At 45.3% G+C, this 23,138-nt stretch overlaps 1 protein-coding gene across 1 annotated transcript in view; it reads right to left on the bottom strand.

The window, feature by feature from the left end:
- The window catches only part of PNKD (PNKD metallo-beta-lactamase domain containing), a 68,675-nt gene that overhangs the window by 23,568 nt on the left and 21,969 nt on the right, over positions 1-23,138 (bottom strand). The window lies entirely within an intron of this gene.

The raw sequence follows: 23,138 nt of genomic DNA, 5'->3' as shown, positions 1-23,138 counted from the left end.
CTTCATTATTCACCCTGTCCTGCACTTTATACCTGGTAATACCTCACTGCTTGCAGACATTTGGCTTGGGGGGCACTGCTAAGATGAAGATTGGCCTGTGCTTGGCAGAGCTTTTAATTTGCTGAGATCGCCTCTCATTATCCACAGTTATTATTGAAAACTTCAGGCCCGGCTCCAGTTCCTTTGCTTTCTGCCAATATGCTTCTTAGAGGAAGTAATTTCCCTGCCCAGCCAGCCTTCTACAAATTATGTGACTTACATAGGAAATTTTTAGAGGAAATGCTATTAGCTCCTCTTATTTATATTGTCAAGCAGTGTTTCTCCTGGCCTCCACTTTTTCTCACTCTATAAGCAAACTCAAGTATCTCCTTGTCTTAAAAACTTCCCTTGGGAATTCCCTAGCAGTCTAGTGGTTGGCTTCCCTGGTGGCTCAGTTGGTAAAGAATACACCTGCAGAGCGGGAAACCTGAGTTCGATCCCTGAGCTGGGAAGACCCCCTGGAGAAGGGAAAGGCTACCCACTCCAGTATTCAGGCCTGGAGAATTCCATGGACAGTATAGTTCTTGGGGTCGCCAAGAATTGGACACGACTGAGCAACTTTCACTTTCCAGTGTTTGGGACTCTGAACTTCTACTGCACGGAGCACAGTTCAATGGAACTGTGGTTGGGAACTGCTGGTTGGGAACCTTAAGACCCTACAAGCCATGTAGCGGAACCAAAAAAAAAAAAAAAAATCTGGCCTTGACCTTCGGTCCGTATCTGATTTCTGTTCTGCCTTTATCTTAACACAACCTAGTTTCCTGAAAGGCTCTCTCCTTGTGTGTGGTATTAATAGATTGCATTTTGGTTCTCAATTCTTCATCTCTTCCTGAAAATATACATTTCACCATGTGACTACACAGCATTTCCATGGAGGCGAAATATATTTCTCCCACACCACTGATATGGGACTTGGTCTTGTGACTTGCTTTTGCCAATGGAATGTTAGCAGACATGATACAAAGGAGGTCTTAAATATGCTGTAACAGTTAACTTGTACTCTAGCCACAACTTTCACCATGAGAACATCCCAGGTAGTCAGTTGCTTGGCTAAGGAGAGTCAAAGACACATAGAGGCGGCCTGGACCCACTCACAGCTAGAAGTCAGCCCAGCCCAGAAGTTGTTGTTGAGTTGCTAAATCCTGTCCAACTCTTTGCGACCCGTGGACTACAGCATACCAGGCTTCCCTGTCCTTCACCATCACCCGGAGTTTGCTCAAACTCATGTCCATTGAGTCGGTGATGTCATCCAACCATCTCATCCACTGTCACCCCGTGCTCCTCCTGCCCTCAATCTTTCCCAGCATCAGGGTCTTTCGCAATGAGTCAGCTCTTCGTATCAGGTGGCCAAAGTATTGGAGCATCAGTTTCAGCATCAGTCCTTCCAGTGAATATTCAGGGTTGATTTCCTTTAGGATTGAGTGGTTTGATCTCCTTGCTATCCATGAGACTGAAGAGTTTTCTCCAGCACCACAATTCAAAAGCATAAATTCGTTGGCACTCAGCCATCTTTATGGTCTAAGTCTCCCATCTGTACATGACTACTGGAAAAACCATAGCTTTGAATAGATAAACCTTTGTCAGCAAAGTGATACTTTTTAGCATGTCTAGGTTTGTGATAGCTTTCCTTCCAAGGGGCAAGCGTCTTTCATGGCTGCAGTCACCATCGGCAGTGATTTTGGAACCCAAGAAAATAAAATCTGTCACTGTTTCCACTTTTCCCCCATTTACTTGCCATGAAGTGATGCGACTGGATGTCATGATCTTAGTTTTTTGAATGGTGAGTTTTAAGCCATCTTTTTCAGTCTCCTCTTTCTCCCTCGTCAAGAGGCTCTCTAGTTCCTCTTCACTTTATGCCATTAAAGTGGTATCATCTGCATATCTGAGGTTGTTGATATTTCTCCTGGCAATCTTGATTCCAGCTTGGGATTTATCCAGCGTGGCATTTCGCATGATGTACTTTGCATAGAAGTTAAATAAGCAGGGTGACCATATACAGCCTTAACATACTCCTTTCCCAATTTGGAACGAGTCTGTTGTTCCATGTCCGGTTCTAAATGTTGCTTCTTGACCTGTATTCAGGTTTCTCAGGAGGCAGGTAAGGTGGTCTGGCATTCCTACCTCTTTCTGAATTTTCCACAGTTTGTTGTGATCCACACAGTCAAAAGCTTCATACATTGAGTATTCATACATTGGTATGAATTGTATGATTCATACAGATTGGATATCAACTTGTACAATTTTCTAGACAACAATTCCAATATGCATCAAGGTTTTAAAAAATATGCAGCCTTTGACTCAATAATTCCTTTTTAGCAACCTGCAAACATCTGCCCCAAATGTACACAATGATGAGGCTGTAAACAGCCAACAAGTCAGGCAGTAAGGGAAGAGTTAAGGTTCTATGAACCTCTGTGCAGCTTTAAAATGTTTATTTTTTATTCTATTTTGTTTAAAGATGATGTGTATGTCATCACTTTTCTTTTGTTATTATTATTTATTTCTTTATGTGGCTGTTCCAGGTCTTAGTCGTGGCATGCAGGGTCTTTTTTTTTCAGTTGTGGCATGTGGAATCTAGTTCCCTGACCAGGGATAGAAGCCCGGTCCCCTGCACTGGGAGGGTGGGTTCTTAGCCACTGGACCACCAAAGAAGCCCCTAAAATGGTGTTTATAGTTAGAACCCGTAGTATGATTGATCCTGGACCAGAAAAAGAACACTGGGGGACAACTGCCAAAATTTGAATAATGACTGTAGAGAGGTTTTTAGATTTGTATCAGTGTTAATTTCCTGGTTTTGATTCTAACACTGTAGTTAAAAGTAAGAAGTGAACATTTAGGGAAGCTAGGTGGCAGGTGTATGGGACCGCCTTGTATTTTTTGCAAATATTTTCTAAGCCTGAAATAATTTCAAAATAGTGTTGTTTTTTTTTTTTAAGAACAATACACACAAACAGAACAGAGTTCATATGTCAATAAACATCGTTTTTAAAACACAGTACCGGTGTGGCTGATCCTGCTGCTTGATTGATGTCCATTCTCCAGCCCTCCCTGCTTTCCTTGTTAACCCTGTTGTGCCTGTGAACAGCTAGGGCTTCCATGTGAGCCGCTCCTCCTGATTGGTCCAAGCCAACTGGTGCTCTCATGGCCCTGCCAAGTGATTGCTTAGACTCAGGAATATGAGGCAGTTCTTGCCATTAGATAATAATAGCAAATATTTATAGAGCACAAATCATGTGCCAGGCACTGTTCTAAGTGCTTTACAAAGTTTAACTGTCAGTCTCGCGACAACCCTATGAATCAAACATGGATATAATTCCCATTGGCACAGATAAAACATCAAGGCACCAAAAACAGCAAGTCAGTCCCTCCAGGTCACATGGTGATTTGCTCCAGGCTGAGACGGGGAGGGAAATAGGCTGGAAAGTGAACGTGTTAGTAGCTCTGTCATGTCTGACTCTTTGCGATCCCACGGACTGTAGTCCCCCAGGCTTCTGTCCCTGGGATTTTCCAGGCAAGAACACTGGAGTGGATTGCCATTCCTTTTCCTTCCCAACCCAGGGATCGAAACCAGGTCTCCCACATTGCAGGCAGATTCTTTATCATCCGAGCCAAATAGGCCTGTCATAGTTGTCAAAATAGAATATAATAGGGCTCCACTCTTTTCTTTTTCCAGGATGCTATCACCTGCCTGTGATGCCTGGAACTATGGCAGCCATTCTAGGTCTATGAGGGAGCAGCCCAAGAGGCAATTCCAGCAGCTAAAGACAGCATAGCAAAAATGTGGAGGGAAACTAGCATCCTTGAAGACAGTACTGAGCCTCTGAATTAACCTGTCTGGATTAGCCCCTGAATTTCTTGTTATGTGAGAAAAATTGTTACTGTCTAAGCCACTTCTAATTTTTTTTTGATACTTGCAGCCAAAACACCCAAACTAGAACTATGGATAAATTTTACATTTTAATCTAAAATGGAGGGGAGGGGAAACAAGATACAAAACTGTAGAAATTTTGTGTAATTGATATGATGGCTATAAACAAAAATGCATGGAAAAGTATTCAAAATGCTATAATGATGATCTTTGATTGATGGACTAATGGGGTATCACTTGTTTTCTTTTTTTATACTTTAAAAATATTTTCCAAACTTCTATGATAAGAAAGAATTACTACTTTAATTAAAAAGTATTATTTTATTAAAACAAAGAAAGTAGTCCTCCTTGCTGCCTCATGTTCACTTCCCATCAATTCCTAGGTCCCTCTCCTGAGCCTCTGCCCTCATCATTTGATCCTGATTTGACTCTGACCCCTTGAACCTCCAACAAATTTGTCACTCTTCTGTCCTTGTCACATAACCTCTGAGCAGAGCCTTCAACTTCCCTGTCACAGTGTCCTCTGGGTCTTTTTGTGTGTGTGAAGAAATAAAACATATTTTATTTACCAAAAAAAAAAAGGATTCTAGGACTTCCCTAGTGATCCAGTGGCTAAGACTCTGAACTGCCAGTGCAGGGGCCCAGGTTCAGAGATGCCCGATCAGGGAACTAGGTCCCACATGCTGCAACTAAGAGTTCGAAGGTCACAACTATAGATTCCACATGCCACAACTAAGACCAGGCACAGCCAAATAAATAATATGAATGAATGAAAAAGAATTCTAACAAGGCTTTGCTTTCCAGTCGAAAACATGTCTCCTATGATGTGTGGAACAGTATGTAAGCAATGAAATAGATTTCCAATGGCCATGATAGCGCCTGGTTCTTTTTTTAAATTGGAGTACAGTTCCTTTACAAAGTCGTGTTTGCCCTCTGGTTCCCTTCTCCCACTCCCTACAGCTTCCCCTTCTGCTGTCACCCCTCACATTTACTGCTTCCCCTGACTTCAGCTATCGCTTGCTATCACTCGTTACTCCCAAGGAGAAGTATCCACTCTAGCTTCCCCCTCTAGTTCCAAACCTAAATGCCCATCCTCTTTCTGGTCACTCTAGGTGTGGTGGGGCAGGGGGAGGGGACGGGCGGGGGGGGGGAGCTCAGTCTCTTCTCTGTAAAAAGAACTGATACTTTGCACCAAGTATTTGTTAAGGATGAACTATAATTACCCGAGTAAAGGATGTGGTGCCAAGCTTGTTGTGGGTGCTCACTAAACGTTCGCTGAAGTTACTGTGCCTTGTATCATTCTTGCAACATCAAGGTCTGGTCCCTGTGAGTGCTCCATCATCACCCAAATTCGGGCCCTGAGTCCCAGCACATGGTCCATTGTGGGTACCTCCCGTCCCTGTCCACTTTACATAGGTTATCAGACAAAGGCTTTGAAAGCCCAGGTCTGAATCAGATCTGCCTCCTGCTCAAAGCCAGTATCTACAGCATTACATTCACTTGACTTGGTTTAGCAATACAGTCTCAACACAGTTTTCCAGTGTTCTGTGCTCACATCGCTCCCTTCCTTTCCCTTCCTCCTTTCAGTCAGCCTGCAGCGGTCATTTTCCTGTATTTTTGACCCCTTACCCCTGCCCCACCACCTGGAGAAATCCTTTAAAGCTCACCTTCTGCCCCAGCACACCAGATATGATCGAAAGCTTTCCAGGATAACTGTAACCAATTAAGGGCCAGGTTCTCTTGGTTTGGGAAGTTTTGCAGGTTCTCCCAGGAGGAGGAAGGGAGGAGGCCCTTCCTGAAGGAGAGTTCAGGCCCAGAGAGACTGAGATGCCCCCACCTTTGACTAACAGTTCCTCAAAAGTCCAACATCCTCACTGAAGCTCCTGTGATCACCATAACTCTTTGCAGTGCCTAATCACTACTCTACCTCCAGACTCTGGAAAATTGCCTGCCACCTGGTAGTCAAAAAGAAATGAATAGTTTGAAATGTAAGCCTTATTGCTTTCCACGTTGAACTATGGGGAGTCCAGCTCAGGGGTGGTGGTGGTGGGGTGCCACCGTGGCTTCCTTGTGGGCAGAAATGATGCCCTGTGCTTCCTGGTCTGCCCCTCATCCAGCACCTAGCACCTAGTATCGCAGAGGCCTAAGTGTTTTCTTGGGTACAGGGTGAGGAAGACTAGAACCGGTGAGTTTGATTGTCCGTTATGCCCTAGACATGCACCAAGTCCTCACGTGTATTATTTCATCACCCTAACCGTATCCTCAATTAAGGTGAACTCCCTGGCTCAGAGAGGCTGTGGTGTACCTCATCACAGAGCTAATAAGTGACAGAGCCAGATCCGGTCCTGGTTTTATCTGACCCCAGAGCCCAAGCTCTATCCACTGATGCCATGTTGCCAGTTGGGGTAGGGAGTAAGGTAGGGGGTGGTTAGGTCAGATTCAGCCAGGAAACAGATGACTTCCTCAAACTGGTAACCAGAGGAGAGCTTTATGAAAGGACTACTTTACAGGCGATGGGCAGGGGACATGCGGCTCTCCAGGGCTAGGGCCAGTGGGGCTCTGTTACCAAGTGTGTAGGCCTGACAGGCGAGGGAGGGAGCAGTTATGGAAGAGGAAAGAATTGGAGGGAGAGAATTGCTGGGACAGGGCCACCTGACTGCCATTGTGACCTTTGGTTGTGGAATAAGCCAGTCCTTGGTGACCCTTTGGGAGGAAGAACAAATATCCCAGCTCCACTGGCTCCTGGCCACCCCTCTCCTGTGGGGCTCTCTCCACTGGCCAAACCTAGCTGAGGCTGGAGGTCAAAGGGCCCCCTGCCATGTCCCCCCAGGCCAGCCCTGAGCACAATGAGGAGGAGGAGGGTGGAGATGGGTGTGGGGGGCAGATGGACAGGAGCCAGCCAAACGAGGCCAGAGAAGACACACGGGTTTGGGGTGGGTGACTGTGGGTGGGGTGTACTGACCCTTTAGAGGTGAAGGCCAGATGCCACCTTTCATCCACTGACTGAGACAGCTCTGAACTGACCCCTCATCCCATCCTCCACTCAGAACCAGGGGATTTTCTTAAAATACAGCACAAATCAGGTCCTTCCCCTACTCAAAACCATTCAGTGGCTTCCGTATACAGTGAAACTCCAAATCCTTAACAAGGCTCCGGAGGTTCTGCAGACCAGGCCCTGCTCATGTCCTCAGTCAGCCTCCTCTTAGGCCATGCCCAGTGCTCCCTGATCTTCAGGCACACAGCTCTTCTGGAAGTTTCTGGAATACCCCAAACTCTTTCAGTTTTGAGTAGCCTCCACCACCTTCACGTAGCTTGTCACTTAGAGAATAGTAACAGCGTGCCTGCCACTGCACACACAGACACACATACCACACACCCATATCTATAAGGATGTTATCTGTAGATAAGGGAAATTAGAGTGATTTTAAGGCTTGTTTGACCTTGACTCACAGTAAGAAAGACATTTTACATGAAGACCCATATACAATATGTACAGAAATAAGACTGAATCAAAGTTCCACAATGGGCTTCCCTGGTGGCTCAGAGGTTAAAGCGTATGCCTCTAATACAGGAAACCTGGGTTTGATCCCTGGGTTGGGAAGATCCCCTGGAGAAGGAAATGGCAACCCACTCCAGTATTCTTGCCTGGAGAATCCCATGGACAGAGGAGCCTGGTGGGCTACAGTCTATTGGGTCGCAAAGAGTTGGACACGACTGAGCAACTTAACTTAAAGTTCCGCAAAACAATAACAATGCCTATATTCTCATTTTTTTCTAGTCCTTTTAAAAAAAATGTTTGCATTATCCATTGAATTGATGTTACTAATGGGTCACGACCAACAGTATGAAAAACGCTGCATTGTAAACCATCTTCCACCTAGAAAAACGTTGTGGTTCCCGTTCCTTGCCAAGAGATGATAGCCAGATCCTGCCCCCTAGTGGTCGCGTTTGGAAACTGGTCGTGTCTTAAAGGAATACAAGGTGAGGAACACATTGTTTACCAGTAATAAGTACTGCGTGCGGGCCACGCATCTGAAGCCTTGGGGTCTGAGAAGAATTACAGCATAGACCTCGACCCAAAGAATATTCTCCCAACTGATGACCACATCGTAATTGCTCTAGGTCTGTGCTGTCCAAGGTGGCCACCAGCTACATTTGTCTACTAAATATGTCAATACGGCTAGTGCAACTAACAAACTTACTGTTAATTTAATTGTATTTTAAATGTTTTCAGTTATTGGAAAACACTCAAATATGTTTGGAACAAACGATATGTGAATTCACTTTTTCAACTATACATTTTATAAAAACTAAATATTCCATATTTTCGATGAAAATTTAACATCCAAATACAGGTGTGCTGTAAGTGTACACGGCGTACTGGATGTCAGAGACTTAGCATGAGGGAATTCCTCGGTGATCCAGTGGTTGGGACCCTGTGTTTCCACTACAGGGGAAGTGACATAGGAAGTAAGATCCTGTGTGCTTTGCACAGACCGAAAAAAAAAAAAAATCAAAGACTTAGCATGGAAAAAATTCCCATTAATAATTTTTATACTGATTAAATGTTGAAATGATATTTTTAGATATGCTGGGTTAAACAAATATATTACTAAAATTAAATGCATGTTTTTTTTTTTTTAACTTTTTCTTTTATTTTTTGGCCACACTGCACAGTATATGGGATCTTATTTCCCTAACCAGGGATCGAACCTGAGCCCCATATATCCCTGCCCTGGAAGCTTGGGTTCTTAACTATTGGACCGCCTGGGAAATCCCTCCTTTCACTTTTTAAATGTGCTTAATGAAAAATTTTGAATTACTCATGTAGCTCACACTGTATTTCTGTTGGATAGCACTCACAAAGCTGAAGCTCCTTCTCATGTCCCTTCCTCCAGCCCCTCCTGTGCATTTTGCATCCCTGATGGAGAAAGGATGGAGGAAGTTGCAAGAATCCTCATTCAGACTGGGCTTTGGATGGGTGGAGGAATTAGGAATTAAATGGTGGACCTATTAAGGTTGAGATGCCCATGACCTCACCACTAAGAGTGTGGGCCTCCCACCCACAGCCCAGCACAACATGGAACACATTAGAAATGTGGACTCTCAGGCCCCAACCCCCTACTGAAGCAGAATCTGCATTTTAACATGATTTCTACATGATTTATGGGCTTCTGAGGTCAAAGCTATGGTTTTACCAGTAGTCATGTATGGACATGAGAGTTGAACCATAAAGAAAGCTGAGCATCGAAGAACTGATGCTTTTGAACTATGGTGTTGGAGAAGACTCTTGAGAGTCCCTTGGACTGCAAGGAGATCAAACCAGTCAACCCTAAAGGAAATTAACCCTCATTGAAATGACTGATGCTGAAGCTCCAATACTTTGGCCACCAGATGCAAAGAGCCAGCTCATTGAAAAAGACCCTGATGCTGGGAAAGATTTGAAGGCAGGAGGAGAAGGGGACGACAGAGGATGATATGGTTGGATGGCATCGCTGACTCAGTGGATATTAGCTTGAGCAAGGTCCCGGAGATGATGAAGAACAAGGAAGCCTGATGTGCTACAGTCCATGGAGTCCCAAAGTCCGACATGACTGAGTGATTGAACAACAGCAACAACAGGTGGTGCTAGGGGTAAAGAATCCCCCTGCCAATGTAGGAGACATAAGAGACACAGGTTCAATCCCTGGGTCAGGAAGATACCCTGGAGAAGGGAATGGCAAACCACTCCAGTATTCTTGCCTGGAGAATCCCCATGGACAGAGGAGCCTGGCAGGCTACAGTCCATGGGGTCATAAAGTCGGACACAACTGAAGCGACTTAGCACGCACACAACACGTTTTGTTTGCACACAAAAATTTGAGAAGAAGTCACCTATTTGATAAGCAAGTGGAGATACAGGGAGCATTCTCTCTCTGTGTTTTTTTGCTCAATGACAAAGGAAGTGTTGCAGTGAAAAGCAAAAAAGAAGAATGAGGCTCTTTTCTTTCTCTTCCCTGATAACAAAGAAGATAAAGAGAACAGTGAGCAGGCCTGAACATTTTTGCTTTAACAGCTCCTAACTCTGCATGTCTGTAACTATCTTTGCTTTTCAGCCCCTAACTCTGCAGGAGGTACATTTCACACCTATTTTCCTTTGACTCTATGCTAAATACATCCTGTATCTGGTGTTTACCCTTACAACATCCTTCCCCTTGTAGTTACATATCAGAAAGAAGGCCAAAGAGCCACTGCCAGATTCAATTACTAGGCTCCGGTCTTTGAAACAATGCAAGAGGAAGAAATTAAGGTCCTAACTCCTTTGTTCCTCATCACCGACTCCGGACAGAGAGCCCCTAGGAATCAAACCTGAATATTCCTCCATTGGAAGGACTGATGCTGAAGCTTCAATACTTTGGCCACCTGATGCAAAGAGCTGACTCACTGGAAAAAGATTCTGATGCTGGAAAAGATTGGAGGCAAGAGGAGAAGCAGACAAGACAGAGGATGAGATGGCTGGATGGCGTCACCGACTCAATAGACATGAGTTCGAGCAAACTCCAGGAAGTAATGTAGGACAGGGAAGCCTGGTGTGCTGCAGTCCATGGGGTCTTAAAAAGTCAGACCCGACTTAGTGACGGAACAACAACAGATCCATCTAGCACCAAAGCTGGTTGATAATTGGATTTGCCTTCAGACATTCATTACTACATTCCCTAAAGATTCTGATTAAGAGGTCTAGAAAGAGATATCCCCAAAGGAATCTATAGATATATTCATAAGCTCCTCAGGGGATTCTGATAGTCAGGAGAGATTGAAAAACATTTTGCCCTCCACCCTGGCTAACCACTGTGGTGCCCCAGGTGGATGTCAGGCTGGTTCTGTAGCCCTTCCTCATATAGCAACATTTCCTTGTAGGAAGGAGAAGCTCTAATCTAACCTGATGTAAGAAATAAAAGTTCAGTTCAGTTCAGTCGATCAGTTGTGTCTGACTCTTTGCGACCCCATGAATCACAGCACACCAGGCCTCCCTGTCCATCACCAACTTCCGAAGTTCACTCAAACTCATGTCCATCGAGTTAGTGATGCCATCCAGCCATCTCATCCTCTGTCGTCCCCTTCTCCTCCTGCCCCCAATCCCTTCCAAGCATCAGGGTCTTTTCCAATGAGTCAACTCTTCACACGAGGTGGCCGAAGTACTAGAGTTTCAGCTTCAGCAGCAGTCCTTCCAGTGAACACCCAGGACTGATCTCCTTTAGGATGGACTTGTTGGATCTCCTTGTAGTCCAAGGGTCTCAAGAGTCTTCTCCAACACCACAGTTCAAAGGCATCAATTCTTTGGCGCTCAGCTTTCTTCACAGTCCAACTCTCACATCCATACATGAGCACAGGAAAAACCATAGCGTTGACTAGATGGACCTTTGTTGGCAAAGTAATATCTCTGCTTTTCAATATGGAAAAGGTCATATTGAGGAAAGGTCATAACTTTCCTTCCAAGGAGTAAGTGTGTTTTAATTTCATTGCTGCAGTCACCATCTGCAGTGATATTGGAGCCCCCCAAAATAAAGTCTGACACTGTTTCCACTGTTTCCCCATCTATTGCCCATGAAGTGATGGGACCAGATGCCATGATCTTCGTTTTATGAATGTTGAGTATTAAGCCAACTTTTTCACTCTCCTCTTTCGCTTTTATCAAGAGGCTTTTTAGTTCCTCTTCATTTTCTGCCATAAGGGTGGTGTCATCTGCATATCTGAGGTTATTGAGATTTCTCCCAGCAATCTTGATTCCGGCTTGTGCTTCTTCCAGCTCAGTGTTTCTCATGATATACTCTGCATATAAGTTAAATAAGCAGGGTGACAATATACAGCCTTGATGCACTCCTTTTCCTATTTGAAACCAGTCTGTTGTTCCATGTCCAGTTCTAACTGTTGCTTCCTGACCTGCATATAGGTTTCTTAAGAGGCAGGTCAGGTGGTCTGTTATTCCCATCTCTTTCAGAATTTTCCACAGTTTATTGTGGTCAACAAAGTCAAAGGCTTTGGCATAGTCAATAAAGCAGAAATAGATGTTTTTCTGGAACTCTCTTGCTTTTTCCATGATCCCGGTGGATGTTGGCAATTTGATCTCTGGTTCCTCTGTCTTTTCTAAAACCAGCTTGAACATATGGAAGTTCATGGTTTATGTATTGCTGAAGCCTGGCTTGGAGAATTTTGAGCATTACTTTACTAGCATGTGAGATGAGTGCAATTGTGTGGTAGTTTGAGCATTCTTTGGCATTGCTTTTCTTTGGGATTGGAATGAAAACTGACCTTTTCCAGGCCTGTGGCCACTGCTGAGTTTTCCAAATTTGCTGGCATATTGACTGCAGCACTTTGACAGCATCATCTTTCAGGATTTGAAACAGCTCAGCTGGAATTCCATCACCTCCACTAGCTTTGTTCATAGTGATGCTTTCTAAGGCCCACTTGACTTCACATTCCAGGATGTCTGGCTCTAGGTGAGTGATCACCATCGTGATTTTCTGGGTCGTGAAGCTCTTTTTTTGTACAGTTCTTCTGTGTATTCTTGCCACCTCTTCTTAATATCTTCTGCTTCCATTAGGTCCCTACCATTTCTGTCCTTTATTGAGCCCATCTTTGCATGAAATGTTCCCTTGGTATCTCTAATTTTCTTGAAGAGATCTCTAGTCTTTCCCATTCTGTTGTTTTCCTCTATTTCTTTGCACTGATCGCTAAGGTGAAGTGAAGTTGCTCAGTCGTGTCTGACTCTTTGCGACCCCATGGACTGTAGCCTACTACGCTCCTCTGTCCATGGGATTTTCCAGGCAAGAGTACTGGAGTGGGTTGTTCATTTTCAAGAACAGCCAGCTTTGATGATACAATAGCGGATAGCTGTAAGGATTACAAATGCGTCCTTGGTGGCTCCATCGATAAAGAATCTGCCTCCAATGCTGGAGACTCAGGTTCAATCCTTGGGTCAGGAAGATCCCCTGTAGAAGGGCATGGCAACCCACTCCAGTATTCTTGCCTGGAGAATTCCGTGGACAGAGGAGCCTGGTGGGCTACATTCCATGGTGTCACAAAGAATGGGACACAGCTGAGTGACTAACACCTTCACTTTCATAAGAGTTAGAAAACTGGAAAATCCAGACAAACAAATGGAGGGTGGGATGCCTAGGATTTTCACACGGATTCATTCTATTGGTAAATTCAAAACATCAGAACAGGAATAGGTCCGCAGGAAAGGAGGAAAGATGTCAGGGAAGGGCCAGCCCATAAAGAGGGTGGGATCAAACCTAGGTGGTTGTTCACCCCACAGTAGGTCAGTCAGGGAGGAATTGGGGGAGGGACCTGCGTGTTAAGGATGAGTGTAACAGCTCTGGGTGTGCCGGCCCACCAGACAGCTGCAAGACTGTCATTAAAGCTTGCTTCCTGCGGCAACTTGTGTCTCCATTCTTTGAGTTTGGGATGGTGAGCATGTTTCTCACACCTGATTCCAGTTCTCTTTCATCCAAGAATTGTTGTTCAGTGGCTCAGTCATCTGACTCTCGGAGACTCATCTTGTAGAGTCACTAACAACATCACAATGTGTAAGTCATAGGAGGCAGGAAAGAGCAGTAAGATTTGACCCATTAAACCCATTATAGGAAAAGAGCTGGGCCCCGGCCTCACAGCCCCTCAGTGGCAAAGCTGGGATACACCCTTGCTCCTGGGATGTTGAATCTGCCATTCTTTCTACTCCCTATTTCTTGTTTTTTAATTGGAGTATAATCGTTTTACAGTGTTGTGTTTCTGCTGTACCACAAAGAGAATCAACTGTATGTACACATGTATACCTATATCCCTTCCCTCTTGAGCCTCCCTCCCTCCACCCGCCCCTCTAGGTCATCACAGAGCACCCAGCTGAGCTCCTTGTTATACAGCAGCTTCCAACTAGCTATCTATTCCTATTTCTTTATGAAAGTGCTAAGTACTGTTAAAGCGCTGTACTCAATGTGCCATCAAATTTGGAAAACTCAGAAGTGGCCACAGGAATGAAAAAGGTCAGTTTTCATTCCAATCCCAAAGAAAGGCAATGCCAAAGAATGTCCAAATTATCGTACAATTGCACTCATTTCACATGCTAGCAAGATTATGCTTAAAATCCATCAAGCTAGGCTTCAGCAGTATGTGAACCGAGAACTTCCAAATGTACAAGCTGGATTTAGAAAAGGCAGAGGAATCAGAGATCAAATTGCCAACATATGCTGGATCATAGAAAAGGCAAGGGAATTCCAAAAAAACATCTACTTCTGCTTCATTGACTACGCTAAAGCCTTTGACTGTGTGGATCACAACAAATGTGGAATATTTTTAAAGAGATAAGAATACCAGACCACATTACCTGCCTGCTAGGAAACCTGTAGGAAGGTCAAGAAGCGACAGTTAGAACTAGACATGGAACAACAGACTGGTTCAAAACTGGGGAAGGAGTACGTCAAGGCTGTATATTATCACCCTGCTTATTTAACTTATATGCAGAGTGAGTGAGATTGCTCAGTTGTGTTCGACTCTTTGCGACCTCATGGACTGTAGCCCACAAGGCTCCTCCATCCATGGAATTTTCTAGGCAAGAGTACTAGAGCGGGTTGCCATTTCCTTCTCCAGGGGATCTTCCTGACTGGGGGATTGAACCTGGGTCTCCCGCATTGCAGGCAGATGCTTTATCGTCTGAGCTACCAGGGAAACCCATATGCAGAGTACATTATATGAAGTGCTAGGCTTAATGACTCACAAGCTGGAATCAAGATTGCTGGGAGAAATATCAACAACCTCAGATATGCAGATGATACCACTTTAATGGCATAAAATGAAGAGGAACTAAAGAACCTCTTGGATGAAAGTGAAAGAGGAGAGTGAAAAAATTGGCTTAAAACTCAACATTCAAAAAACTAAGATCATGGCATCTGGTCCCATCACTTCAGGGCAAATAGATGGGCAAAAAGTGGAAATAGTGACTTTATTTTCTTTGTCTCCAAAATCACTGCAGACGATGACTGCAGCCATGAAATTAAAAGAAGCTTGCTCCTTGGAAGAAAAGCTGTGACAAACCAAGACATATTAAAAAGCAGAGACATCACTTTGCCAGCAAACGTCCATATAGTCAAAGCTATGGTTTTTCTGGTAGTCACGTTCGAATGTGAGAGCTGGACCATGAAGAACACTGAGCACTGAAAAAATTGGGTACTTTTGACAGGTGATGTTGGAGAGGACTAATGAGAGTCCCTGGGACAGCAAGGAGACCAAACCAGTGAATCCTAAAGGAAATCAACCCTGCATATTCACTGGAAGTGAAACAGGAAGGAAGGGGGCAGGGCACAACTTTTAAAAGAATGACATAGTCCAAGGTACAACATAAACCAATTAGAATCAAATGCATCAGGAATTTCCTGATGGTCCAGTGGCTAAGGGTCTGTGCTCCCAGCTCCCAGTGAAGGGGGCCTGGGTTTGATACCTGGTCTGGGAACTAGATCCCACATGCTACAATCGAGAGTTCACACGCCACAGCAAAGATGAAGAATCCCATACGCTGTGACTGAAACTCAGCCCGGTCAAACAAATAAATACTAAAAAGTAAAAGAATAAAATGGGTCCAAGATGGCAGACAAGTCAGCTTCGACTAGATCTTGATCCTCAACAAATGAAATGAGGCACCATGACAGCTCCAAGACACCATCAAAAGACCAAAAAGCGGGTAGGGGCCCAGTTCTTGGAAATCTCCTCACCTTCCCCAAAACAGTTGGAATAATCTTCCCATTTATTGGCCTATGAAATCACCCAGCCCATAAAAACTAATCAGGCCACATTTCAGGGCCCCCACACTCGCCCTCCACAATGCTATAGGAGAACTGTTCTCCCTACAGCATTGTGGAGTTGCTTGAATCAGACAATATCTCAGGCAATCTGTCCAACAAGGATGCCACCCAGAAGGTAGAAACATCCGCTGCCTAAATTCCCAATGACTTACTTCATTCTCTGGTCTTAGTAGCCTGTTTATCATCCTCCAATTCCAGAATACTCCTTGTTTAAATTATTCCTTCTCTCTCCACTGTACACTGTTCTGGAAAATTTTAGCCCACACTTATCTGTCCTACCATCTTGTTGGTTTCCAGGAGGGCAGGAAACAGAAAAGCAATTTGTGCCCAAATAGTCCAGGCAATGGCACCCCACTGCAGTACTCTTGCCGGGAAAATCCCATGGGCGGAGGAGCCTGGTAGGCTTCAGTCCATGGGGTCGCTAAGAGTCGGGCACGACTTGAGCAACTTCACTTTCACTTTTCACTTTCATGCATTGGAGAAGGAAATGGCAGCCCTCTCCAGTATTCTTGCCTGGAGAATCCCAGGGACGGAGGAGCCTAGTGGGCTGCCGTCTGTGGGGTCGCATAGAGTCGGACACAACTGAAGCGACTTGGCAACACACTCGCCATCTGTGATGGCCCACTCTGGAGTGTGCTACTCTCTGAATCTGAATAAAGCCACTTCTTACCTGTCACTTTGTCTCTCACTGAATTCTTTCTGTGATGAGACATCAAGGACCTGACCTCCATTAGGTTCTGAAACCAGGTGCTGTGGGTTTTGGCCGGGTTCAAGCCCAGCCAAGTGTGTTTCAAGTCCCAGTCTGAGGTAAACGGTTTCAGCAGGACTGATGCTAAAGCTGAAGCTCCAATACTTTTGATGGAGGAAACAGAACAGGCTCTATCTTGAAAGCAGGACTCCATCTTGGGCCGCACTGTGGACTTTCAGCTGCATGCCCATTATCTATGGAAACGACATACCAACTGGAAAACCAGGTCTCCGGAAGAAAGAGCCCCAGGGCTCTCCATCGCCTAAAAGAATACCCTAACTATCTGTCTAACTGAATAGAATCATACATTCTATTATGCTTATTGGGGTATGACCACAGGCGTATTGGTAATTGTCCACTGTTAACTACCCAGGCTTAAGGCATATGATCACGTGTTAACTTTGATTGTATCTTTCTTTTTCCTTTGTTCAGACTAGTTTCAGGGAACCTTATACACTTAGGGTATATAAGGTTTTCACAAAATCTAGTCGGGGTCCTTGGCTAAGAAGGGACTGCCTTATACCTGCTTGTATAATAAACTGCACTCCACCTTCTGCATTGCCCTTCTGAGTGAGTTTGTTTCCCAGAATGCGTGGCTACAACACTTTGACCACCTGATGTGAAGAGCTGACTCATTGGAAAAGACCCTGATGCTGGGAAAGATTGAGGGCAGGTGGAGAAGCGGGTGACAGAGGATGAGATGGTTGGATGACATCACCGACTCAATGGACATGAGTTTGAGCAAACTCAGGAAGATGGTGAAGGACAGGGAAGCCTGGCGTGCTGCAGTCCATGGGGTTGCAAAGAGTCGGACATGACTGAGCGACTGAACAACTACTGGGCTGGGCTGGCTTCCAGCTGTGAGTGGATCCAGGTCGCCTCTATGTGTCTTTGACTCTCCTTAGCCTAGCAACTGACTACCCGGGATGTTTGCATGGTGAAAGTTGTGGCTAGAGTCCAAGTTAACCATTATAGCACATTTAAGACCTCTTTTGTATCATGTCTGCTAACATTCCATTGGTAAAAGTGAGTCACAAGACCAAGTCCAAAATCAGTGGTGTGGGAGAAATATATTTTACCTCCACGGAAATGGTGCATTGGCACATTTGGTCAGACACAACTTAATGAGTGAACAACAAAAACATATGGAACCTGGCGATCCTCCCACCCCAGTGCAGAGTCTTAACCACTGGGCCACCGGCGAATTCCCCCTCAGGAGTCTTTCCTGAAATATTCCCTCACTCCCTCCCCATGCTCCTTTCTCTGGGATTCCATGGATGCAAGTGAGCCCTCCTCTATCCCTGCACTGGTAAAACTGGCAAGACTGAAATTACTTGGTCTTTTACTAGTGTTGCGGCGAAGAAGCTAACTCTGACTCCATGTTGAAACTATTTCTTTGACTTGCTTTTTTGTTGCTTTTGTTATTACAATCATACATAACGGCCTGCCTCAGAAGACCCTGCCCTTCTGCCTGATTGTAAACTAAAGGGCCTTTGTTCAACTCCTAGAGAGATAATCTGACTCTGCCCACCTGTGAATAGCTGCAACAAAAAGAAGAGATTAACACCTCCATTCCAAAGGCTGGCCATTCCCCTGTAGATGTTTTGCAAGACTGAAGACCCTTTCACAGTCTAAGGGAGATAGTGTTACGGAGTCCAAGCTCCCTCTGCTCGCTGCACAGCAGGCCAATGAATTGGAGAGATGAAGTGTTGAGGCAAGGAATACGACTTTATTTGGAAAACCCACTGACAGAGAAGACGCCAGACTAGTGTCTCAGTTGGTGATGTACAGGGAAGCCTGGCGTAGTGCAGTCCATGGAGTTGCAAAGAGCTGGACACGACTGAGTTGGACACAAACTGAAGACCCTTTCACTTTATTTCCCCGCTGCCTCTCCCTCTCTTTTCTGCCTTTGGATTTTAGTTCCTCATTGCTTCTTTCTCTCTGATTCTACAAAAGAAACCGGCATCCAGACTTTGACAGAATGGTTACTCTCAGACAGTAGGGGCTTAATTAATAATCTGCTACGGGTCTTAGAGATAAAGGCCTTTTATCTCTTTTATCCAGGCATAAGATAGGGTCCAGAGGAGAAGACATCACTTATTGAGTACCTATTGTGAATGGTCACCCTGGGCCTGGTTCTGCAGATGTTCTTTCAGAATTACAGTTGTAAAGAAAAAAATGATGCCTGCCATTCTGGTACTACAGGATCAAGGCACTGATCAGTGTAGTCACCCACCAACAGTGTACCCTGAGAGGGGGATGAAGGGAAAAAAAAACCCACCACAATGAGGCATTCTCTGCTTTGGATACAAGAGTTCCTAGATAGTTAAGATACCTATCTAAGGAAGAATTTTAATGACCCCAGATTCTTGCATCGTCCCTTTAAGCACTAAAGTCATTAACTTGATATATCTGTTCTTTGTAATTAACAGTTATCTTTTTCTGCTTAAACAGGGTTTTTTTTTTTTTTTTCCAGCCCCCGCCCCCCCCCAAAGATCCTGAATATTCTGGCTCCTCCCTTATCTCTCTGGAAGCAGTTCCTCAGAGCTATCTGAGAGGCTAAGGTCCTCAGTAAGGTACCCTAAATAAAACTTAACTCACAACTTTAATGTTGTGTGTTTTTTCAGTTCACATAATCTTGATTTTGTTGCAGGAAGGCGGACCCCTTCCAGGGCCTGAAACTGGGCTCTTGTCTAACACTAGGAAATGAATTGTCCGAGGAGACACATGTCCTGACAAAGCAAGAGATTTTAAGGGAAAGGGCACCCGGGTGGAGAGCAGTAGGGTAAGGGAAACCAGGAGAACTGCTCTGCTGCGTGGGCTCGAAGTCTTGGGTTTTATGGTGATGGGATTAGTTTTTGGGTGGTCTTTGGCCAATCATTCTAATTCAGAGTCTTTCCTGGTGGCGCACGCATCGCTCAGCCAAGATGGATGCTAGCGAGAGGGATTCTGGGAGGTGGTTGGACAGGTGGTGTCTCCTTTTGACCTTTCCCGAACTCTTCTGGTTGGTGGAGGCTTATTAGTTCCCTGTTCCTTACCAGGACCTCCTGTGGTAAAACGACTCATGCAAATGGTTACTATGGTTCCTGGCCAGGGTGGACGGTTTCAATCAGCGTGCTTTCCCTAACAATTTCAGGATCAGAAAATAGGCTCAGGAGGGACTTCCCTGATGGTCTGCGTGCGTGCATGCTCAGTCGCTCAATTGTGTTCGACTCTTTGCAACCCTGTGGACTGTAGCCCGCCAGGCTCCTCTGTCCATGAAGATTCTCCAGATAAGAATACTGGAGTGGGTTACCATTTCCTACTCCAGGGGATCTTCCTGACCCAGGGATCAAACCAGAGTCTCTGGAGCCTCCTGCACTGGCAAGCAGACTCTTTACTACTGTACCACTTGGGAAGCCTGGTGGTCCAGTGGTTAGGAATCGGCCTGCCAATGCGGGGTACATGGGTTCCATTCCTGTTACAGAAAGATCCCCCCATATGCTTCCAGGCAACTGAGCCTGTGCGCAGTAACTATTGAGCTGTAGGCCCTAGAGCCTGTGCTTCACAAAAGAAGCTACTGCAACAGAGAAAGCCCTTGTAGCAATGGAGACCCAGCACAGCCAAAAATAAATAAATGGGCTTAGGATCGTCAACTACAAATTGGCACTTGCCAAGAGAATTTTCTGGGTTTCCCAGGTGGTTCAGTGGTAAAGAATCTGCCTGCCAAGCAGGAGACACAGGTTTGATCCCTGGGTTTGGAAGATCCCCTGGAGAAGCGCATAGTGACCCACTCCAGTATTCTTGCCTGGACAATCCCATGGACAGAGGAGCCTGGTGGGCTACAGTCCATGGGGTCTCAAAAACAACTAACAACGAAACAACAAAGAGAATTTGCCAGCGACTGAGCAACAAGGGCATTTGCCCTCTGCCTTTGCGGAGACTGAACACTGTGGCGCTGCAGCTCTTGCTTCAGCACTCGCGGAGGTAGCTCAGGGTGGAGAGTGCAGCACTGCGTGCTCCAGGGAATCTGATGAAACAGGTCTTTAAATAGGTAAACATTTTCAGGAACTGACTTAATGATCCTAATCCTTGCATCTCCTCATATCTAGAAAATCACTAAACCCTTTCATGGTGACATCAGCTCCTCATGACTAGCAGAAAACCTTTTGTAAAGTAAGCACTTGACTGCATTGCACTCCCCCTTCACCGAAATCTTATGTATTGACCTTCCCCCACTGCCTCTTTGGGTTTCCCTGGTGGCTCAGAAGGTAAAAAATCTGCCTGCAATGCAAGAGACCTGGGTTTGATCCCTAGGTTGGGAAGAGCCCCTGGAGGAGGGCATGGCAATCCACTCCAGTGTTCTTGCCTGAAGAATCCCATGGACAGAGGAGCCTGGTGGGCTACAGCCCATGTTGCAAAGAGGCAGACACAACTGAGTGACTAAGCAAGACACTGCCTCTTTGGAGCAGTCTATCTGAGCTATCTGAGGTGCTCTCTTCCAGGCAGCAGTCCTCATTTTGCCCCAAATAAAACTTAACTCGCCACTCTCACCTTGTACAAATGTGATTGCTAGATGGAAAATGAACCCCCTTGTTTCAGAAAGTGAAGGGTACTCTCTGGCAAAAGGGGCCAAGTGCAAAGAGCATGAAACAATGTCAGGAGACCCAGCCAAATGCTGCTGGGTTTTGTAGCTCATGAGGACTCTGTGATCCAGAGGAAAACTGATATTGACCAAAACTGTCCTTTCCCCATTGCATTCTTGTTCCTGTGCTCATGCTTTGGGAGAGGACATCCTCATGACTTCGGTAGTTGCAGTTCCCGGGCTCTAGAGCACAGGCTCAGGGGTTACAATGCATGGACTTAGTTGCTGTGAGGCATGCGGCAGCTTCCTGGACCAGGGACTGAACCAGTGTCTCCTGCACTGGCAGGTGGATGGATTCTTTACCACTGAGCCATCAGGGAAGCCCTATCCTCATGTTTAGGTCTTCCCCTGTGGCTCGGATGGTAAAGGATCTGCCCATAATGTGGGAGACCTGGGTTTGATCCCTGGGTCAGGAAGATTCGCTGGAGAAGGGAATGGTTACCCACTCCAATATTCTTACCTGGAGAATCCCATGAATAGAGCAGCCTGGCAGGTTATAGTCCATGGGGTGGCAAACAGTTGGACAAGACTGAGTGACTAACACTTTCACTTTCCTCAAGTGAGTTCTTTGACCTCACATGGAACTTACACTGAAGGTGGCTGGGGGGGTTAGCCCTCCATAATGTCTACCAGTCCTAAGTGTTAGGTAGGTAGAACAGGGAAAGGAGTCCAAAATGGCGGTGGCTACAAGACAAGGAAGGGAAAAGCCCGTGAAAATGAAACAAAAGAAGGTCCGAGGACCGGAATGAGGACCTCAGGTAAAACAAACAACACTCTTGGCTGGCCCAATTTACATAGGACAGGCCCAGGGAGAGATAAACTTATAAATGGAGGAGCCAAAGCCAGCTCTCTCTCCCGCATGCTCTGGGGCACTCTTCTCCTCGTGTCTTTAGATTGACGTGCCCTCACGCCTCGAAGATGGATTTTCCTGCTATCTTCTAAATAAAATAGAGCTGTTAACACTGAGCTGTAACACTGATTTGTCTAAGAGCTATAACATGGTCCATTTGAGACCTGAGAGCTATAACACGGTCTATCCAAGACCTGAGAGCTGTGACATGCCGAGGGGGCTTTAATGTCCGTCACTTCAATTCTTTGTTGTGACAAGACAAAGAATGGAGGAACATACACTCGTGTGACATCAGTAACCTTCTCTTTAAGTTATATACAAATAAATACACGTCAAAGGCAATGGCACCCCATTCCAGTACTCTTGCCTGGAAAACACCATGGACGGAGGAGCCTGGTAGGCTGCAGTCCATGGGGTCCCTAGGAGTCGGACACGACTGAGCGACTTCACTTTCATTTTTCACTTTCATGCATTGGAGAAGGAAATGGCAACCCACTCCAGTGTTCTTGCCTGGAGAATTCCTAGGATGGTGGAGCCTGGTGGGCTGCCGTCTATGGGGTCGCACAGAGTTGGACACGACTGAAGCAACTTAGCATAGCATAGCATAGTGTGTGTGTGGAGGGGGTGACTTTAAAAACATATTTGAAAAAACCCAAAAAAACATCTTTTTCGGTTTACCAAGTGGTAACCTTGTTTATTACGCTTTCTAGTAGTAAAAATACTGCTTTCACTAATGCTTAGTATGCAGACGAGCTTCCTTGGGCTCTTGTCTCCTAAGCCTAGCTCTGTGAAAGAGGCCATGGAGATCATAAAATGCATTCTGTTGGGTTTGGATTCAGTAGGTGCTCAGGTTGTCCTGGCTGTCTAACTGCATTCATTTCTGTGTTTTGTCAAGTCATCTCACCCCCATTCAGAAAGGAACTGTGTCAACAGGCTGTGAATGATATTCAGTGACAGTGTCAACCTGAAGCTACTAGCTTGAGATAAGCACCTTAAATAAAGTCTTCTACCAGCAGTCTTGCCCTAATGAAAAAAAAAAAAAAAAGCACAAAAACGTGGACTTTGGAACTATGTAATCTCTGGTAATGTTACAAAACTTCCCAGAATCTGTTTCCTTGTCTCTGAAATGGAAGACTAGCACATTCTACCATTAGTGGCTGGGAGGGTTCAGACTA

This window comes from Ovis aries, chromosome 2 (assembly GCF_016772045.2).
Source record: "Ovis aries strain OAR_USU_Benz2616 breed Rambouillet chromosome 2, ARS-UI_Ramb_v3.0, whole genome shotgun sequence".
NCBI classification, from domain to species: domain Eukaryota; kingdom Metazoa; phylum Chordata; class Mammalia; order Artiodactyla; family Bovidae; genus Ovis; species Ovis aries.
This window is presented reverse-complemented; position numbering and strand designations above follow the sequence as displayed.